General features: G+C 41.6%; 1 protein-coding gene across 2 annotated transcripts in view; it reads right to left on the bottom strand.

Annotated features, from left to right (window-relative positions):
* sema3fa (sema domain, immunoglobulin domain (Ig), short basic domain, secreted, (semaphorin) 3Fa) overlaps positions 1-18596 on the bottom strand; it is a 44875-nt gene that overhangs the window by 18173 nt on the left and 8106 nt on the right. The window lies entirely within an intron of this gene.

Here is an 18596-nt window from a genome sequence, read left to right as displayed (position 1 = left end):
TTTTTGAAATCAAACTGCTCTCAAACGGCTCACATGCTGCTCAGGGCAGATCAGTGGTGGGTGAGTGTGAGTTTAAGTTACACTCAGGGTGTGAGGGGAGATAAGTGGAGATCTGGTGTACAGAAAGCACCTCTTTCTCCCAGTCCTCCCATTATCTCCCGAGCTGTTAGAGAATCTGATAGGAGGTCTCTCTCTTTCTCTGGTTTTCTTTAAACTATGCTTGGGAAAGTGGAGCTTGAGAAAGTTGAGCCTGCACTTGTGCTATTGTAGTTGCTGGGAAGAGGACCAGATAGAGGGCCTACTCATGTTCCACTTGAGCGGGACTAGACAAACATCCCTACTGTTCTCTTTAGCCGGGTCTAAGACTCACTGACGAAACAGATTCCCTCTAGCAGCTACAGCAGGTTTTCTTGAAGCAGACCTTGTTACTCTGCTTGGAATACAAGACAGTATGATGTCCTCTCCCTGCACAGGAAATGTTGAAATACCGACACGAATCCTCTGTCAGAGAGTTTCTGAGCTGCTGGTGCGCTGGGCTCCTTCAGGAACTGTGAAACGCTGCCGTCACGCTGCAGCTTTTACAGTACGCAGTGAGGTGGATAAGGCAAATAATAACAAACACTGGTGACACTCATGTAATTCTCAAAAGCTGTATTCAAACACATTTTTAAATTCGTTCCTTCTCAGTAGGCCTAGGTGTTTGTAGACTTTCATTAAAATCACAGTGTGGTGATATGACCAAATTTAGGTATTGTTTAAAAAAAAAAATCTTCAAATTAAAAGCCAAATTAGTTATTAAATATTAGTTTTCATCTGTAAAAGGTTTTCTAGTTGCTTAATTATACGGGCCCAAAGCTTTTCCTGCGAAGCAGTAGGAGGAAAATCAAAATACAGTATTAGTCACAGAGGTTAACACTAAATGCAATCATTTCCTATAAATGCAACTTCAAAATAAGACAACAGTCATGCTGGCAATTTCTTGATAGTGAATGACTTTGAAATGTTTCAGGGAATAAAACTGGAAGGAGAAACCACAGAGAACTGTTTAACACCGGCTGCTCTTCTGTTATATTTGTCAAAAATAAATAAATATATTGCTGTAGTATTAAACTGCGCTTTCTGTTATCATCAGTGACCAGAGTTGTCACCAAACCAACTGAGACTGAAATCTTAAAGTTTATAATCAGATAATACGGATTTCAAACTGCCCATCACTAGTTCATCACATAAAACGAGGACAAGTGCAGGTGATGGCAGCAACCTCATGATGAGTCACATCCCTGCTGGATATCTCATGTCAGGGATCTACACTTATACAAACATACAAATACATTAACAGAGAAAATCCTGAAACAGTACATCTCCACTCCCTCTCCATCCAGTCTTGTTTTCTAACCTTGTCAGCTACACACTCCAAGAACTAACTGCTCTTAAACGGTAATGGAGCTTCAGGGACACCAGACGACACCAGCTGACATGCCGCATTTATCACCTCAGCACGCCGATTCACACTCAGGAGTATCTTACTGGGTGATGACTGGCTATACAAGTCTGACAGCAGTTAGGTCACTGGAGCTCAATGTGAGTGAAGAGACGAGCAGACAGACTGAGAGACAACCTACTGCATCACAAACAAACATTCATCAGAACACATTATCAGTTAGCAGCAGCTGATAGCCTGTCTTCTTTCTCTCGCTTCCAGTCTCAGTATTCCATTACACTAGATCAATATCTGCCAGTTTTGGAGCTGACCTAATTTTGTCCTGACAAAGATAAATTAAAAGAAAGGTGGTTTTGATCTCATCGAGTTCATGGATCATTAAAAATGAAAACCAGCGAAATGTGAGGACCAGAATTTAATCTGAACACTTCCAATAGCTGACTGTATCGTCCTATAAGAAGCAAGGCCCTGTCAAAGCGTGAAAACAATCAGCGGTTGGTGTGTGTATGCACCTTCCTAGCCTCATCACACCACCCTCATTTGTATGCAGTCCCAGAAGCTATATAAAAGTGCACTGTAGGACAACATATTGAATCAGACATCATGGGAGGAATTATGAGTTAACAGAAAGAATACCAAATCAGGATTGCTTGTCGTTTGCAAGAATTTTACATCTACACTACATGGAATACATTTGACAGCCTATTAAAGTCAATATAAAGATTGCGAGTCTCCTCAGTGAAAATATAATGACTCTATCAAAGCTATACTGTACATTAGCGTTATTCTTCTTGCCATTTTAATCTGTGAAAACAAATCCATTGAGGACATACATTACATCTCTGCAAGACAAGATGTGCAAAAACACATTTTCTTTGAAATAATGCCTGCGGTGGTGAGATATGGAGTAAAGTACGATAACAGTACACCTCAAAGCGCTCATATAGAAGCATTCCTGTGTTGCAACACGGCCTAAATTGCCCATGCTTCTGAAGCCAAGAAAAAGGTTTCATAATGAAACACAGCCTTGACATAATCTTTAACAGTTGAGTTCACAATCAATTGGTAAATTCAGCAATAATAGGGTGTAAAGGCCACAGGATATGAATCACTGTTTCCCAGAAAGTCTTTTCTAATCACTGCTGGACACGCAGGCAGATAAAGATAAATTGTCTTTAGTTTGTTAAAGATCCTTTTCTTGGATAAAACCCAGTTTATTCCTACTTCTCTCCCAGAATGTGAATGACATCTGCTGGTAAACTGAGCCTGTAGCCTGTCCACCTGTTGATGTGATCCATCTGCACTGTGGTCACTCTCTGCTGCTCTGTTCTGTGTCCAAAGTATGTAGCCCTTCAGCCAGTCTCTGTATCATGGCGTGGTTTTTCTGGGTTACTCTCAAAGGGATGGACAGCAAGCGACTCAAATTTAGTGTCTGTAAGGAGATGATAAAAGACAACTCCCAGGCAGAACAACCATTTATTTTTAGGACACTATATCCTAGGAAATCTCCCCTTTTTCCAGTCAGTCTGTGTGTATTTCAAGTGAAAAGGGTGGTGGTGAGGGGGGTTTGCAGAAGCAAGCAAATCCCACATATCTGTTCAGGCATCAGGCATCCCTGGCATGTTTCTGAACTCCCTGATGTACTCGTGTTCACATTCTCCTGAAGTAGAGGTGCCGCCACACCTTGCTGCGGCTTGTCTGCAGCCATGCGTGCATGGATGTGTCCCCTCTAATGACTTCTAGTTATTAAGTGAGGGGCCCACTTCAGATCAGTTTCTTAAAATCAGTCTCATATAATATCTGCCTCATTAATAATTAACCACACATTGTAATTAATAAGATCAAAATAAAAGGAAAAGTAAACGAATTAGCATGTTTCCCAAAATGTAAAAATATATTTTAACAATAACGGCAATCTCTCCCAACCTGTTAAGAAGTTTTAAATTTAACCAAACATAACAATAGGTTGAAGCGGTCGCTGCAGAACAACAGTGGGAAGCCTTACCCCCCCAACATATCCCAGCTTTGTGTTTGCCTCTGTCCAGCACCTCACTCAGCCTCGCACCACCCACTGGGGCCAGGACTATCGACTGAGAAACACATCATCAGCGCGGACCGCTGCTTACCTGAGGCTGTCAAGAAGAAATAATTGGCACCAGATTACATTTTATCTCTGAGCTTCCAGATGCTGTCACTCAGATGCTCTTCATGCTTGTCTGCTACTGATACACTGTGTGTGTGTGTGTGTGTGTGTGTGTGTGTACAGAGAAACAGAAGTAGAGCTCTCTGATCCCCGCATCATATCAGGGACACCTGTCTCCAACTGCACAAATCAAGAGCAGAGGAGATTGATTTAAGCAGTGAGTTCACATCCTGAGTGGAAACGAGAGATGATATCATATCTATTTCTGCTGTTTTGGATGACAGGAAGGGTTCATTAAAGCGCAAGGGAGCTGAGGAGGATCTCTGGTTCTGACAGGGAAGGTCACTTAGTTTACTGGTCTGCAGACTCAACCTTCATTAGATTCGTGTTATACTGCACATGTAACAATCTTGGCCAGGTCACTCTTGAAAAAAACTGACGGTAATCTCAACGAGACTTCACCTGGTTAAATAAAGGATAAATAAAACAAGAGGATACAGCAGGATTACATACAGAGCGAAGTACAAGACATGCAAGGCTTATGGTTTTTTTTTTTTCAGAAGTAATTTAAACTCTTCCACAAATGGATGAACTTGCATAAATTATTTTTCATTTTTCAGAAAAGAAATAGAGAAACAAAGAGAAACTATATTCATATTTTGTTTATGGTTCTTTGAAGACCCAGCAACAGTGTGACAACTAAAGGCTGAAAACCATTATAAAGCCTCATCCGGTTCTTTCAAACCAGGAACTCAGAGGGACGACTCAGACCACTTGAGTATATAAAAAATATATCCGTGCTGGTTTATTCAAAAAGTCACAGGCAAGAATTCACACTTCCAGTCCAGAGATCTTCCACCCCCCAGCCTGCCAAAAGCAGCCCGGAAACAGCAAGACCCCGAACCAAGCATTGCTATACAATATTAATCCTTTCTGGGCTGTCGAACCGTGACGTCACCTGATATGCCAGCTTGGCAGCTGAGCAGAGCAGTAGACAAAACATAAAGAAAATAATGTGTGTGGCTGTTGTTTTCGTGGTGTGTATCTAAAACAATTTGACATAACATTACACATTAAGACAAATATTATGGTTACTTTTACCGTCATAATAACATTCGTCCCTGACTGCCGCCTTTCTCTGATTTTAACTAACCTTGCATTTAACAGCCTGAGGAAGACATCCTGGCTGCACTAACAGTCCTAGACAACAAATCTCTGAATATCTATCTAACTAAAAAATAACCTAACACAACTAAAAGGCTGAAGTGTCTCTGATTAATACTACCAATGTTTTTCTAACACAGTACCAAGGACAGCTGCCCTCAACAGCCCTGTAGGGCAGTAGGTGAAAGGTTAAAGGGCACAAGGGGTCTGAGGTGAAAGCTCATCCTGGCCCCCTTACACACGTCAGAATAATCTGGATTATTTGGGGGTGTCAGGCAGGGTTGGTCTAGGAGAGAGCAGGGTGGTCACAAAGATACTGGGCTGTGATGTTTAAAGAAAAAACAGGGAAGTTGAGAAAAGACACCTAACAAATGTTTGAAACCAGAGAGGATGCTGATGTATCTGCACCTGTTTAAAAAAGCAAGTACTCAACTGAGATACAATTTCATGTTTACTGTTGCCTCTTCACAAAGTGACAAAAAAAGCTTTTCACCTTGTTGTTTTTTTTTGCAAACATTTCACACAAACAAACAAACAAAAAAAAACTTTTGGTGCCAAGAAAAATGAGAATTCATGGTTATGTTGAGTTGCCTTTCGGGAAATCAGTGTGCTGCTCTGCCCGACTCTTTTCTTCTACAACACTAATCTCTGGATTTTGGGAAACATGAAAAACACTGGTTGGTTTCTTACTTTGTTTACAAAATCCAAGATCCCAAAGGCGCTGTCTGGGCCCACGGCTGGTCATTGTGTGCACAAGTGTTTATGTGTATATGTGTGGCTCTTGGTTGTGCTGATGCTGGAAGCCGCTGTAATGATGATGAAGTTGTGTTTGTTGTTGTAGCTGTGCTGTTGCTTGCAGCGAGCTGGTCAGGGTGGTGGCAATGGTCAGTGGCGACTACACAGGTTAGAGAAATTAAGGAAAGGGCTGAATAATGAGACATAGCTGGTGTGAATGAGTGAATAATCCTCCTCTCACTTGCCGACCTCTGACCTGGCACTTAGAATAAATACTCCCCCTCTCTGTCAGCTGCATTAACAAACACCCAGATGCACAATTCGTCCTCTGAGGAATCTCATTATTTCTATTTTTAGATTCCACCCAATTCTCTGTCCAGTTAAAGTTGTATTGTTCCTGAGGAAAGTTGTCAGTAAATCAGTTGTCTTGATGCTGATTTTAACCAGAACTGAACAAGGTGTAATTTTAAGAGTGCCCCCTTGTTTCCTTGTACTATATCAAGGTCATGGCCAGTGTGTTGCTAGCTGGAGGCAATGAGAGGGGGTAATTGGGGGTAAATTTAGAGAGACCATTAGCAGCAAGTGTTGACTCAGGGTCCGCTGGGGACAAAAGCCACCTCTACCCTCTCTGGGTGTTCCACTCTCCAGTCCAGCACTGAGAATCCACTATATTCCCTGTGGTCATTTTTCATCCACAACAGCAAATGGTGTGATGGAGGAGTGAGAAAGGAGGGAGGGGTCTCGAGGGTAAAGGAGCCTGACAGCGAACTTAAGAACTCCCATTTATCAAAGCAGGCAAGAGAGGGCAATGGAATTCTGAAATGAAGTCTGAGTGGGCTCCTCCACAGCCAACACAGAGGCGCTGAGATTTAAAAAGAATTTTTAAAAATTGGCTGGGTGGGAGAGGTGTCAGCTATGCTAGTGCAATGCTGATGTACAATGTGTGATGGGCACCCCGGACAGACTGTCCTCCCATAGAAAACAACACATCCAGACATTTCAGCATTCCCAAAACAACACGTTTACGTTGAAGAAAAAGATGTAGCTAGCTGATGTAGGAATTTTGCTTTTTTCTGCCTGGAATGAAGGATAAGACTGATTTTATTAAGAAGCTATAAAGTCAGCAGAATCAGCCAACCAAAGTGGATGGATGGGTAAACATATGGTTGGACTTAGGAGACCACTGTTCATTTCCAGTTTCTTACCAAGAGTAAATCATGACACCAATGTTTTCCCAACCATAACCACATAGTTATTTTAACCAAAACCACAATCATTCCCTGAGCAGACTTTTGTGTTTGTGGTAGCGGGATCTTAACAAAACCATAACCTCCGAGGTGTTAAGATAGAAAGTGACTTCATTTTGGTAACAGTACTTTGTAATGATTTTGAAAAGAACTGACAAATCAAGCCTTCCTGATCAGAAAATGCATATGTATTTCTTGATGACAAATACAAATGTTGCCATGGAAGATATTTTTCAATAGTATTTAGAGGCCAGCACTTCACATCCAGTGATGCAACTGGTCAGAATGCTCCTTACGGTCCCAACATGGTGAGGATAGAGTGCAGGAAACTGAAATAAGTCACCGATGTGCTTTCATAAGCAAGGGTTCAGTCCTCCAAGTAGTACTTGTCCAGATGAGGTTGAACATCATATGATGTGAAGATATTAGCTCTCATATATTAAACAGCCCAACACATTTTCTTCCATTTCTTTAGACCATTGCCAATTTACAGCAGGCAATGGAAGTCCAATAACCAAAATGCTGCTTCCTCTCTTATACAAAATAAAAGTGAATTATCTCTCAGCAAGGAGTGATGAAGAAACAAATATTTTAACATCATTTATCATTCTCCTGTTCTTCATCAACCTCTTCAGGTTGTTTGAGTATCCACCAGCTTTGCACACCATCCAGATCATTTTAAGATTTTGTTATGGCAGCTCAACAAAAAAAATCACAGCACTACATAGTCCATCTATCTTTAATCTTCTTTTTTATGCCTGAATAATGTTATTTTGATTTATCACCCAGCTGACACCTTTCATTTTCCTCGGCTTGTCTAATCTTGCCAGCATTCACTGCAGTAGACCCTGCCTACATACCAGTCCACTGAGATAACATGCCTTTTTCTGTTGATTCCTTCCTTGCCTTATAGCACCCAGCATGCAACAGGTGGAAGAAGCAGGGTGATGGGGGAAGTGTGTGCAGTAATGATATATGCTTTGTAGTAAGGGTCTTCAACTATCAGGTCACCTGGAGAGACAGGACAAATCTGTTTCCCTTAGTCAAGAAACTAAACCTTTTGTGGGATTTTTGAAGTATTTGCACTCATTTTTTAAACAACTGAGTGAAAATGTAATTGACTGGTAAAGCTCAACTGGAGCCTTTGAATTAAATATGCCAGTAAATTAAATGTAATAGTGAAAAATGTGGTATCCTTGAATGCTCATGACAGGCCTTGTGCCTTATACTATATTAGGCATGAAATGAGATGGTCAATTAGAGGTTTAAGAAGTGATCATAAACCTGACTTCATTCCCAAATGGCCAGTCAAGGCAGTTAGTCAAGCTTCAAGGTCACCAGCATCTGCGGCATTAACCCACAAACGGTGAGTGCCAGAAACCCATCTGCCTGTGTGCAGTCAACATAATACTGCATGCCCTTGTGCTGCATACACCCACTTGACCCCACGTCAGTGCTAGACAAAGACAGGGTCACCCCTGACCAGGTACATGTCAGCACAGATCCTGGGTCGAGCCTCCTGCGTTAATGCCATATGACAGGCAGGGGACAACCAGATAATGCTTAACAATCAGGCGGCTGGTTGCTGAGCAGCATGGCTTAGACCTCAGACTGGGCGTTGGAGTCAGGGCCTGCAGTGAGAACCTACTAATTTGTCTGACAGCCTTTGTTGTCAGTTAACAGTGAGTGTAAGTTTTGCCATAAAGACTGACACAGGCATGCATATTCATAAAACATCAAGTTCTTTGCAAACTATCTGAAATGACCTCCTACAGAATATCTCGTTTCTCAATAAATTATTTCTACTAAACACATTTTCCTGCCATCTTTGACAATACTACAGTGGTATCAAATAAATATATGAGTATTTGGTCCTGTAGCTTACACTACAAATTCTGTTGGACTGGCATTTCCACGAACGTAGAAGGTTAAGGTTTTTGAAAGCACTGCCCCTCAAAAGAGGCATATTGCAAAGACATAAAACATAATATTCCTCTAGTAATCCACTTCATTAAGGGCCAGTTCTGCACTGGTGAACCAAAAGATCAATGCAGCATTGACCTCAGCAGAAGATTCTGAAGTCGATTACGCTCTGAGCACAAACTCTGCGTTTCCAGTCTGTTAATCTCTACAATCACAAGCTTGGCTAAGAAAACAAATTAACCAGCAACATACTCTGATGATTCACGGTATATTCTCAAACTAAAAAACACAGATATTCCCTGACAAGTTATTACAGGTAACACCTGAGCTATTATTGCTTGGGAGCAACCCAGAAACAGTGTTGTCTTTTCTTCCTATGGCCTGGTTGAGAGCAGATGTGAGATGCTATTTGCTGGTATTTCATTTACTGGGTTTAGGCCCAGCATCAGCTCTGTTTATACTGTGTTTTTCCACAGATCCTTTCCAGGAAAGACCAAAACAAAACAGCTGCTTTATCTATGGTTCTTTGCGCCTGTTTTTCTGTCTGTAATCCAGTTCCCCTCACTTTGTTTTACGATCAAGTACTGCACGCAGACAACTACAGTTATCAGCAATTAGAACATCCCAGTGCCTCTTTTCATCACTACCATTCTTGTTTTGGTAAATTTGCAACCATTTAATGCAGCCTTATACAAATATTCACACAAAACATAGACACAAACATATGCACACACAATTTCGACCCAAACTTTTGATGAAACACAGCAGGAAAGTTTGGTGAGAACTGTGGGAAGAAAATAAACTAAGGAGACCAACTGGTGAGAATTAGTTAACTGGCTGCTGTGAGTGACAGCATCTATGTTAACTTGTCCATTTGCTGTCTGCCCGGCCTGACTGGCATAAATAGGAGGACATGCGTGAAAAGAACAAAGTGGAGGATGATGACCATCAGTCAAGGGCACTGATCTTTTCTTAGTGAAAGAATGGCTATGATAGCTATGATGATAGTGGGAATAGAGGTGAATAAAGAAGGGGCTCCAGAGGGATAAGGGGCAGCAGGAAGGAAGGCAGAAAGTGGGAATGATAAAGAATATTGTAATGGTCTTATTGCAGATTGGGGGCATATGTAATCTATAGCCAGGGGGTCGCTACCGGCCACCCCCAGATTCTGATTAGCCACCCCTGCCAGAGCCAGAACGTGATGCTTGTCAGTATTAATGAATGAAAAAAGAAAAACAACAACAAATTGTTGCCTTAAATACAGAGAACATTTTTCTGCTGCTTTATAACAGACATTGGTCAAATTTGTTTTATTTTATATCATGCATGCAGCATGATATTGGCAGTCGTTTCTCCAGTTGTGTTGTTGTGGAGTACTTGATGCAATGATGCAGTAATCCTTTAGTTTTTGTAAGATACCTTTTTTTTTTTTTTTTTTACTTTTGCAACTCTTTTGCCATCACTACCTGTCTTGTTTCTATGACTATGGGACCCTGTAGATAATTTGACAAGGTGATAGCAGAGCTCATAATCAAAAGTGTGAAGGAAGATGTACATCATACAATTACAAGCAGCTGGTGTACTGAAGTGAAATGTGGAAGGGCAGTAATTAGCTTAAACCACCTTAATGCCATTAGTTTGGACGTTGTTCAAGTTTTTTCCAGCAGGAAGCACTAACGTCACTATGTGGCCAGAGGAATGTTACACAGGGCAATCGTTCCCAACATGAATGCCTGCATTACTTAAAAATGAGGGGACTTCACAAAAAATAATTACAGACTAAAAAGACAATTTACATTCCAAAAGGTTAAACGTGCACTGTGAAAGCACAAGAAAATGTCATTCAAGATGAAACATGTTAGCAGCCATTCTGTCTTTAATGGATAATGTGAATTGTCTAAAGGCAGGCCCCACTCTCTCATCCTAGCCTGCAATTAAAGCAAAGCTACCCAAGGTCAGGCTGACAGACCTATAGATTACTGTCTGTCTGTATAATCCATGGCCTTTTTACTCGCCTCATTGACTGACACACTCACCCCTCCTATTTAAAACACCAGCGCCTGTTGATTTGACAGCGTTTATTTCTGATGGACAGATGGGACATCCTACCCTGTGACCCCATGGCCTTTTGTTGCACCCATGACCATAAGGGTCAATATGCAGAGTGCGTCTGTTTGAAGGCAGTGGGGGAAGGACTTTAGTTAGTGACAAATTCATATTATTCAGAATAAGTTTCCCAAGTGAAACTGTTGAGGTTGAGGTTGAATTGATGGATTGAAGACTGAATGAGGTTTTGCACATAAAAGAGGCACAATCAGCAAAACTAGGAAGTTTGTTCAAAGTCAGATAGATAAAATTATAAGGAAACATAATGAGACAACATTTCTGCCCTGCACAAACTACACCAAGTCCTCTGGTTCACATAAACTCTTCATGTCAATACTACACAGCAATTACTGGCCACCAAGCATGATATGGGTAAATAAGATTGCCCCCTGTGTGGATTATAGGCTTTATCTCTTTCATACACCAGGTGGAACAAAACTCTATTCAGTCAAATCCAGCGTGATCAAGATGATCGTGATTGGATCTCACCTGGCTTTCACTCACATTGCATCAGAGGTTATTTGCATAAAGTTGAGCATTCCTAAACTTTCCCCTTTAGGGTAGCTGGACTCTTTTCTGTTGAGCGATGAAGGGATCACAGAGCTGCAGAGCCAGGTTGCATTCACAATGGATGGCAGCTGTCGCTGGCCCAGTGTTTTGAATCTGAATGTGTGAACTCATCGTTACTATGCACATAAGCAGAGATAGATAATGTAATGTAGAAGTTACCTTTCCAACAGCTAGACAGTCGTGATGCAACACATTCAAAACCATAGCAGTAGCATTTCATAACCCACCTACAATTTGTGCAGTGGGATTCAATAATTCATACTATTTGACTTAGGCTCAAAGCTATACTGAAAGCAACACATCTGCCTTCAAACATCCAGGTGGGAGATGCTCAGACACGTTTGACAAAATAAAGCATTAGCTGGAAATACCTGTTTTGATCGGAGAATGAGAGACAGATAGTGACAAAGAAAAGGAGAAAAAACGGAGAGGAAGGCGAGAGTCTTATCAGTTGGGAGGAAGGCAACATGCGTGACAGTGGGAAGTCTTGGTCACAGTTCATCTGTCCAGCTTCACATGGGGTGTTGAGGGAAGCCAGTGACTGCAAAGACACATGGAGGCTAAAAACCCTTATCTTACACTGTCATACCTTGTCATAAATCAGCGAATAGCCATCTGCTCTGCACTGATAAGGCAACCAAACACAGACTGATACAGACCAGGAATGGAGAGAAAGAGAGACTGTTTTCTTTCATGAGTGGCCTCTTACCCTTCGTCACATTCCCTTCCCCTGTCTTCATTTTCTGTTTTTCATTCATCAGATCCAAACAACAGACAAGTTATTTGTTTTCTGCTTGGAGCTTGTTTGTTTTGTAGCTTACTATGTTTTCTCTTACATCTTTTCCATCAGTCTGGTTATTATCATCTGAAGAACTAGTGAATCATTTGTAACATTGTGCTGAGAAATGATCTTCTGATCATCACACAATCAGGTCCTGCAGTAAAAAAAATGTAGCGACAAAGCTCAAACCAAACTTGCCCAGCACATGTAACTGTCACAACACTAGTGCGATAGAAACTATCCAATTTTTGTGTGAACTTATCATTCCTCTTGCCCAGATTTGGACTTTAAAAGACTGATGTGAATCACATAGAGCAACACGAGTCCTGTCAGCCCATCTCCACACAAAGACTGGATGTATCATAAAGGAGATAACATAGCTCTGCAAATAGTAATAATTCATACTTTCCAACAACTCCCCACTTCATATTAATTATATTCACTGTGGTGTACAACAATTACAATGTCCCATCAAGGTTTTAGGAGAAGCCACATTTGCATGTACAGTACATTTTTTAACCGCACCATCAACAAAACCTCCAAACCTGATGTACCTAGACTTGCAGTGATGCTGGGAACATGAATATAAAGGTAATTTATCAAGATGCAACTACAACAGTGTGCGTATAATTTATAAAAACTAATGCTAGGCTAGTCGGTGAAACCTGAGCATGCCAAGCTACACACTATGCATTTAACAGTAATTTTGTTACTACAGTACAACAACAACTGCACCTACAGAGAAAAATCAATTTAAGCTCCACAGTATGCAGAGTAGTGTAGCAGCTAAAGGAAACATGTTGCTTCGCAGGCCTAATTTGCTCATAATGCACCAGAAAACTGTGTGACTAATTAATCATGCATAGATGGTTTAATAGGACAGTGTAATCCAGTCACGGCAGTGAAAAGGTACATTTCATGCTGTGCACCAATCCCATATGTGAATGACACTAGTATAATCAAAAGCAACGGACTAATGAATTCCATTTCCAAGCTTCTTATACTTTCTAAATGCAATTGCACTTGAACAAAGCATCGTTTATGCTGGGGATCTCCCGGGTGTCAAAGGACATTTGTTTCCTTGGTCTGATTCTCATCCGAGTCGGCCACATTAGAACTAGATTTGTCAGCCATGGTATAAACGTTTGTGCCTCTATGTACATGCCAGGAGCTGCTCCTTCCTAAACTTTCCGAGGGGTTGTCTGTGGTCTTTCATCATTGTAGTACTGCGAAGCACATGGTCCAGAGGAGCACAATTAATCTATCATGAAATCCTACAGAACATGAAAGCACGGGATCATAGCCGACCATAGAGTGATGAGAAATAACAATGAGAAAGAGAGAAATCAGGAATGAGAATCAGAAAGAGAGCGAGCACAATGTTGTATGGCACTCCCCCTCAGCTTCCCGGGGACATGAATGAAGTAAATGAATGATGGACCCAGCCCTCACAAACGCCCCTCTTCTTTTGAGACCAAGCAGTCCATTCATGGGGATGAGTGAGGCGTCAACACCACCACCAACAACAGCAACATAGGAGGCCCTTACTGCTATTTCTCATTCATGCATATGTATGCAGTCACAGAGACAAAAATATGGCACAGATGCCATGGACACCACTGCCAGCATAGCATTAGGGACACCTAGAGGGTTCCTGAGAACAGGGCTGACTAACAAAGCTTGGAGGCAAAGGAGCATGAATGGAGCAGGCATGGAGAAAATTGGCATCACGTCAATGCAAATGCCACAAAGATCAGGGATGAGAGGCCATCTCCTCCCCTCCACAATCAGCACATCATCAGGAAGCCCATCAGTGCATGGACTCAGAAAACAAGCCTGGAAACCCCATGTTCAACCACATTCTGCCTTTCCCCTTCCACTTGGTGCCTCCCTGTTGTTCTTCCAGCACCAGATGGGTTCAGGGGGTTCTCACCCACACACACGGGGGGATCTCACTCTGAGATCTGACCTTTAAACATGGGCATGACTTGCCTGAAGGTACAGTAGCTAATGGAACATGGGGAATACAAATCCAATTGAAGCGAGATCAATCTGACAAGGAAGGCTTTGCTGTTTATCAAGCATTTGCATCTCAAAGCTTGAAGGTGGACTTTGTAATGACATTACTATCAGACTGAAGCTCAGTTTTCACCAATTATGCATCCTGCAGTGAGTGTATGTAGAGCATATGAAAGTAGGGGAGAGTTATGGCTGAAGAGTTAAATACAGCTCTGACAGGAGTCAGCAGGAGAAGGAGGAATGTTCCGGCTTTTTAAACCCAACAATGAGACACCACTACAGCAACCTCACACAAGATCATGGTCAGACTCAACCACAGGCCTTGTTTCTCCCATAATCACAGAGACAGCTACTTGGGCCTCATCCAATGTATACACAGAGTCTGAATCTCACACACCTGAAAGATTTTATGAGGATAATTAAGCACTTCCCATAGAGCTTTGCCAAAATGGCACAGTGTGAGAAGTTGGACACAGAAATACTCAGCCAAAAGAAATATTTGTACAAGTTTATACTTTGGCTTCACATCGTTCTGTATCGTCAGTGAATAGATGAATGACTCACAACATTCCTTCTATGGCATTTTGTATAATTATATGCAAGTGTGATTAAAGTCAGCAGTTTTCATTGACCCTCACATCGAACCTTGCAGTGCAAGGTTACTGCCGGGCCACTGGCATGGAGCTGAAAAGTGGAGGCAGCCGAGCAGTCATCAGCTGAGGTAAACCATCTCAACCAACACTCACAGACAAGTAATAGGAACCAGACACAATTTGTCCTCTGTACGCCTTTGTGCACCCACACTCCTCTCCTCCTCCTTATTCTCAAATCCACGTTCCGGCTGAGATAGCAAACCTGACACTGATGCCCCGTAGTCCATTAGCACTCTCAGAGCCCCATCTGAGTCTTCTCTGTTGCTCCCTTCATATTTTCCTCCACTCAGCTTATCTCCCTGACAGTCCTTACTTCTACTCTTGCACCCTTTATCAGACTCCCTCTGTCTTTCTGTCTCTTTAGTCTCCTTCCTTTGCTCCTCTCATCTTAGATGATGCCTGAGCTGAAACATGACAAACTCCTCCAGTTCAACATGTCAGTCTCTGTCCATAGGGAAAACTACAAATTCAGATAATATTACTGTTATGGGACTGCATAAAATCTCCTCAGACGCATAATACTAATTATACCTTCATGGATAAGTCTGCTACAGCCTGTATTTTCTAACTCAGCATCACTCTCCTTCTACAAACACACCCGTTTTTACCGGACAGTCCAAATGTTGTCCTCTTCCACTAGGTCTCCCCTTACCTCCGGCACTTCCTCTCTCTGCCTGCAACTATTGCTCATTTTTATTTTTAATTAACAAACCATTTTTAAAAACAGTTAAAATCATTTAACCTATAAAATGTCAAAATAAAGAGTGAAAATGCCCATTACACTTTGAGACCCCAAAGTGACGTCATCAAACATCTTGTGTTGTCTGACCAAGTGTCCAAAACCAGTAGGTTTTTGATTCATAATCATATAAAACAGATGTAAAACAGCATATTCGTAAACAAACAAATTCAAAACTCTTTGGAAAATTACTTTACAATTATTTGTTTATCAAAATTATTGTCAATTCAGTTATTGCTAGTCTCTTATAGTCATTTCAAGCTGCAATCCAGATTCTGTCTGACTTTGGAGACAAAGAAAAACCCACTCACTTTGTTGGTTCAACGTGGCCCGTGTGCACTGTGCGTATATTTAAAAAAAAATGATTTTGCTCAAGTTTTACGCCACTGCATCTGGCGGTCATTGTACAAACAACATATAACATATACACAGAAATATAGTTTTACATTTATGACCTGATGGGCTATGAAGTGGATCATATCATTTCTACTCCCTAACATGAGCCCTGCCGCTTGGATCGGGAGACAGCAGCCACACACCGACTTTACCTGCTGTCAATAATGCCTTTACTTGGACGCACGGGGTATTTTTTATTTATCACATCTCATGAGCTGCATTTATGTGTTATTTTGTGAACTAATTATTGGAACTGTCAGATCAGATGACAGAGAGGCTGCTGAACTAAATGAGCTAATAACAAGATTTATGCTGCCACTTCTTGTGCGTACTATAAAATATAATCCTGCAGGCACCACTGGTTCAAACTCAACATTTTCTGCGGCTCTTCCAAAAGGCTCTGGTCGATAGAATTTAAAGTAATTTGTCAAGTGATTTTTTTCATTATTTGATGAATCAGTTAAAGAATGTATAGTTCAGGAATTACAGTGTAACCAGACATCACACTCAGGTGGCAAACTGTTATCACAACTAAAGGTGGTTCTGACGTTCTCATACATGTTAAAGAAACACAGGATTTTAACACATGGACACAGACATATAGTACAGTATATGTAACTATATATGACAGTGTGTGTGTCCCATGCAGTTTCCCACCCTAAGTGTTCAAAATGGCCACCACATAAAATAGGTCAATGGCACTGCAGAAACAAGATCCCAGCACTGACAGACAAATGATAATGAATGATAACTATCTGAGTAAACAAGTGGAGAGGTGCCCTTGACCCGCTGTCCCCTTAATTTCAGTCTAGGCTGCAAACACCCCCCAAGGTCTCCCACACCTCAACCACATCTGGAGAGCACGTCCAAGTCGAGCGGAGCTTCTACAATCCTTCATTTTCTTGCTCACTAAATTCTCCAACTCTCTGCAACAGCTTCACAAGGTCCCACCCTCAGCCTTATCAAAGTGCATCATTAGCAAATGTATCTTCTCATTTGTCTTACCTAACAATTGCAGCCTCGATGCTGCTTTAGCTCAGGGTTTCCAGTGAAGCACATCAGACAGCAGGCATCGGGGGAAATAAGCACAATGCTGTGATTACATCCCACCTCTCCTCTGTGGAGAGAATCATTTGAACCCGATTCAGTTTGTGAGGAGTGACAGGTGATGCTGCTATGGCAACCAAACGAAAGCAGTGTCATATATTGCTTCTTTATACAGACTCTGTAAACATGTGAACGCGCACGCAAAAACAACACAGACAGAACCACATGCACTTGATATGAATATGAAATGGCTCTATCCCATTCTTCTCTGTCTCTTTGAATCTTAAGAAAACCACTTATCGTTGTCATCTCAATCTCTAACCATGACAACTGTTCTCCTCTTCAGCTCCCCCGCCCTGCTCCTCTTCTGCATGTGGTGAGGTTGATCACAGCCTGCATGATAATCTGCCTCAGATAATGATTAAAATCACACCTCAGCAATAATTGGCTCTGTTACAAGTTCAGAGGCCTGACAGAAAACAATTACAAAGGCTACACTAACCAAGCCAAATATAAAAAACTGTGACAGTCTAATGTACCACTGGGTCTTAAACCTACTTTTATTCTGTTTGCCACATTTTGATCTAAAAAAAACTGGATGCAGCAGGGACCAGGAAACACAAACATACACCAGGATGTACACATGCATGAACTGTCTATCACTCACATACACACAGACCCACATCCATCATAGCGTGCCTGTTTTTCCCTCCCTGCTGAATGTTGGCCCTTTTTACAGAGCGGACAGTAAACTGGAAGGGCTATTTATTGAGCCTGCCAAAGCATTCCCTACATGCATTAATCTCTTTCTCTGACAAAACAAAACAAGCAAAAAAACTGCACCAGTGTTTCCCACTGAATTCGATTTTACTTGTGGTGGCAGCTTGGGGAGGTCATGCCTTTATAATCGTTTCGCTTTTTCTTGGTAATACTATAATAGGCTTCCTCTGTGCTGCTCATATGGCCTGTCCCTCCTGCACTACCTGTCTCTCCCAAAGCAGCAGCGTGTTGGATGCTGCCCTCCTCCTCCTCCTCCTCTTCCTCCTCTCCTTACATACATCTCTCTTCAGCCATCTCTTCCTGACTCTCTGCTTCAGCAGCGTCAGCAAATACTTAAAGAATCAACTGGATCACTAATCACACTGATCAACTTTCCCATGCGTGTTTTTTGCTATTTCTCTGGACCAGAAGCCAAACATTCAGAATCAGTTTATGAACTAGCATTAACTATATCCATTTGTAGAAAGGTCCGTGTACATCCATGCTATATGCAGCATGCTGACCTCACCAACAGTTTTATTCTAATGTTAGCTTAGCTAGCCTTACAAGTTTGCTAATAACATGTTAAAAGAGTTGGATCTCCATGACAGACAGCTGTGTGTGGAAAGAAAAAAAAAAAACAGAGAGGAGGAGCTGTTCACAGACCGTCCGTTGTCATGTGTTTGTGTGTGAGAGAAAAATAAAGTGGGGGCACAAACACATACACTACACTGAAATAAGATTTAACCTATGTATTTTAAATCAACATGTGGTGGTCAGTTTTGATATTGTGGCGGCCCACCACAAATTAGTCATTGTATGGGAAACACTGCTGCACTACTAGAAACCTATAAATGGCGGGGAGTTGAAAAA

Source organism: Monopterus albus, unplaced genomic scaffold (genome assembly GCF_001952655.1).
Source record: "Monopterus albus unplaced genomic scaffold, M_albus_1.0 scaffold36.1, whole genome shotgun sequence".
NCBI lineage: Eukaryota > Metazoa > Chordata > Actinopteri > Synbranchiformes > Synbranchidae > Monopterus > Monopterus albus.
This window is presented reverse-complemented; position numbering and strand designations above follow the sequence as displayed.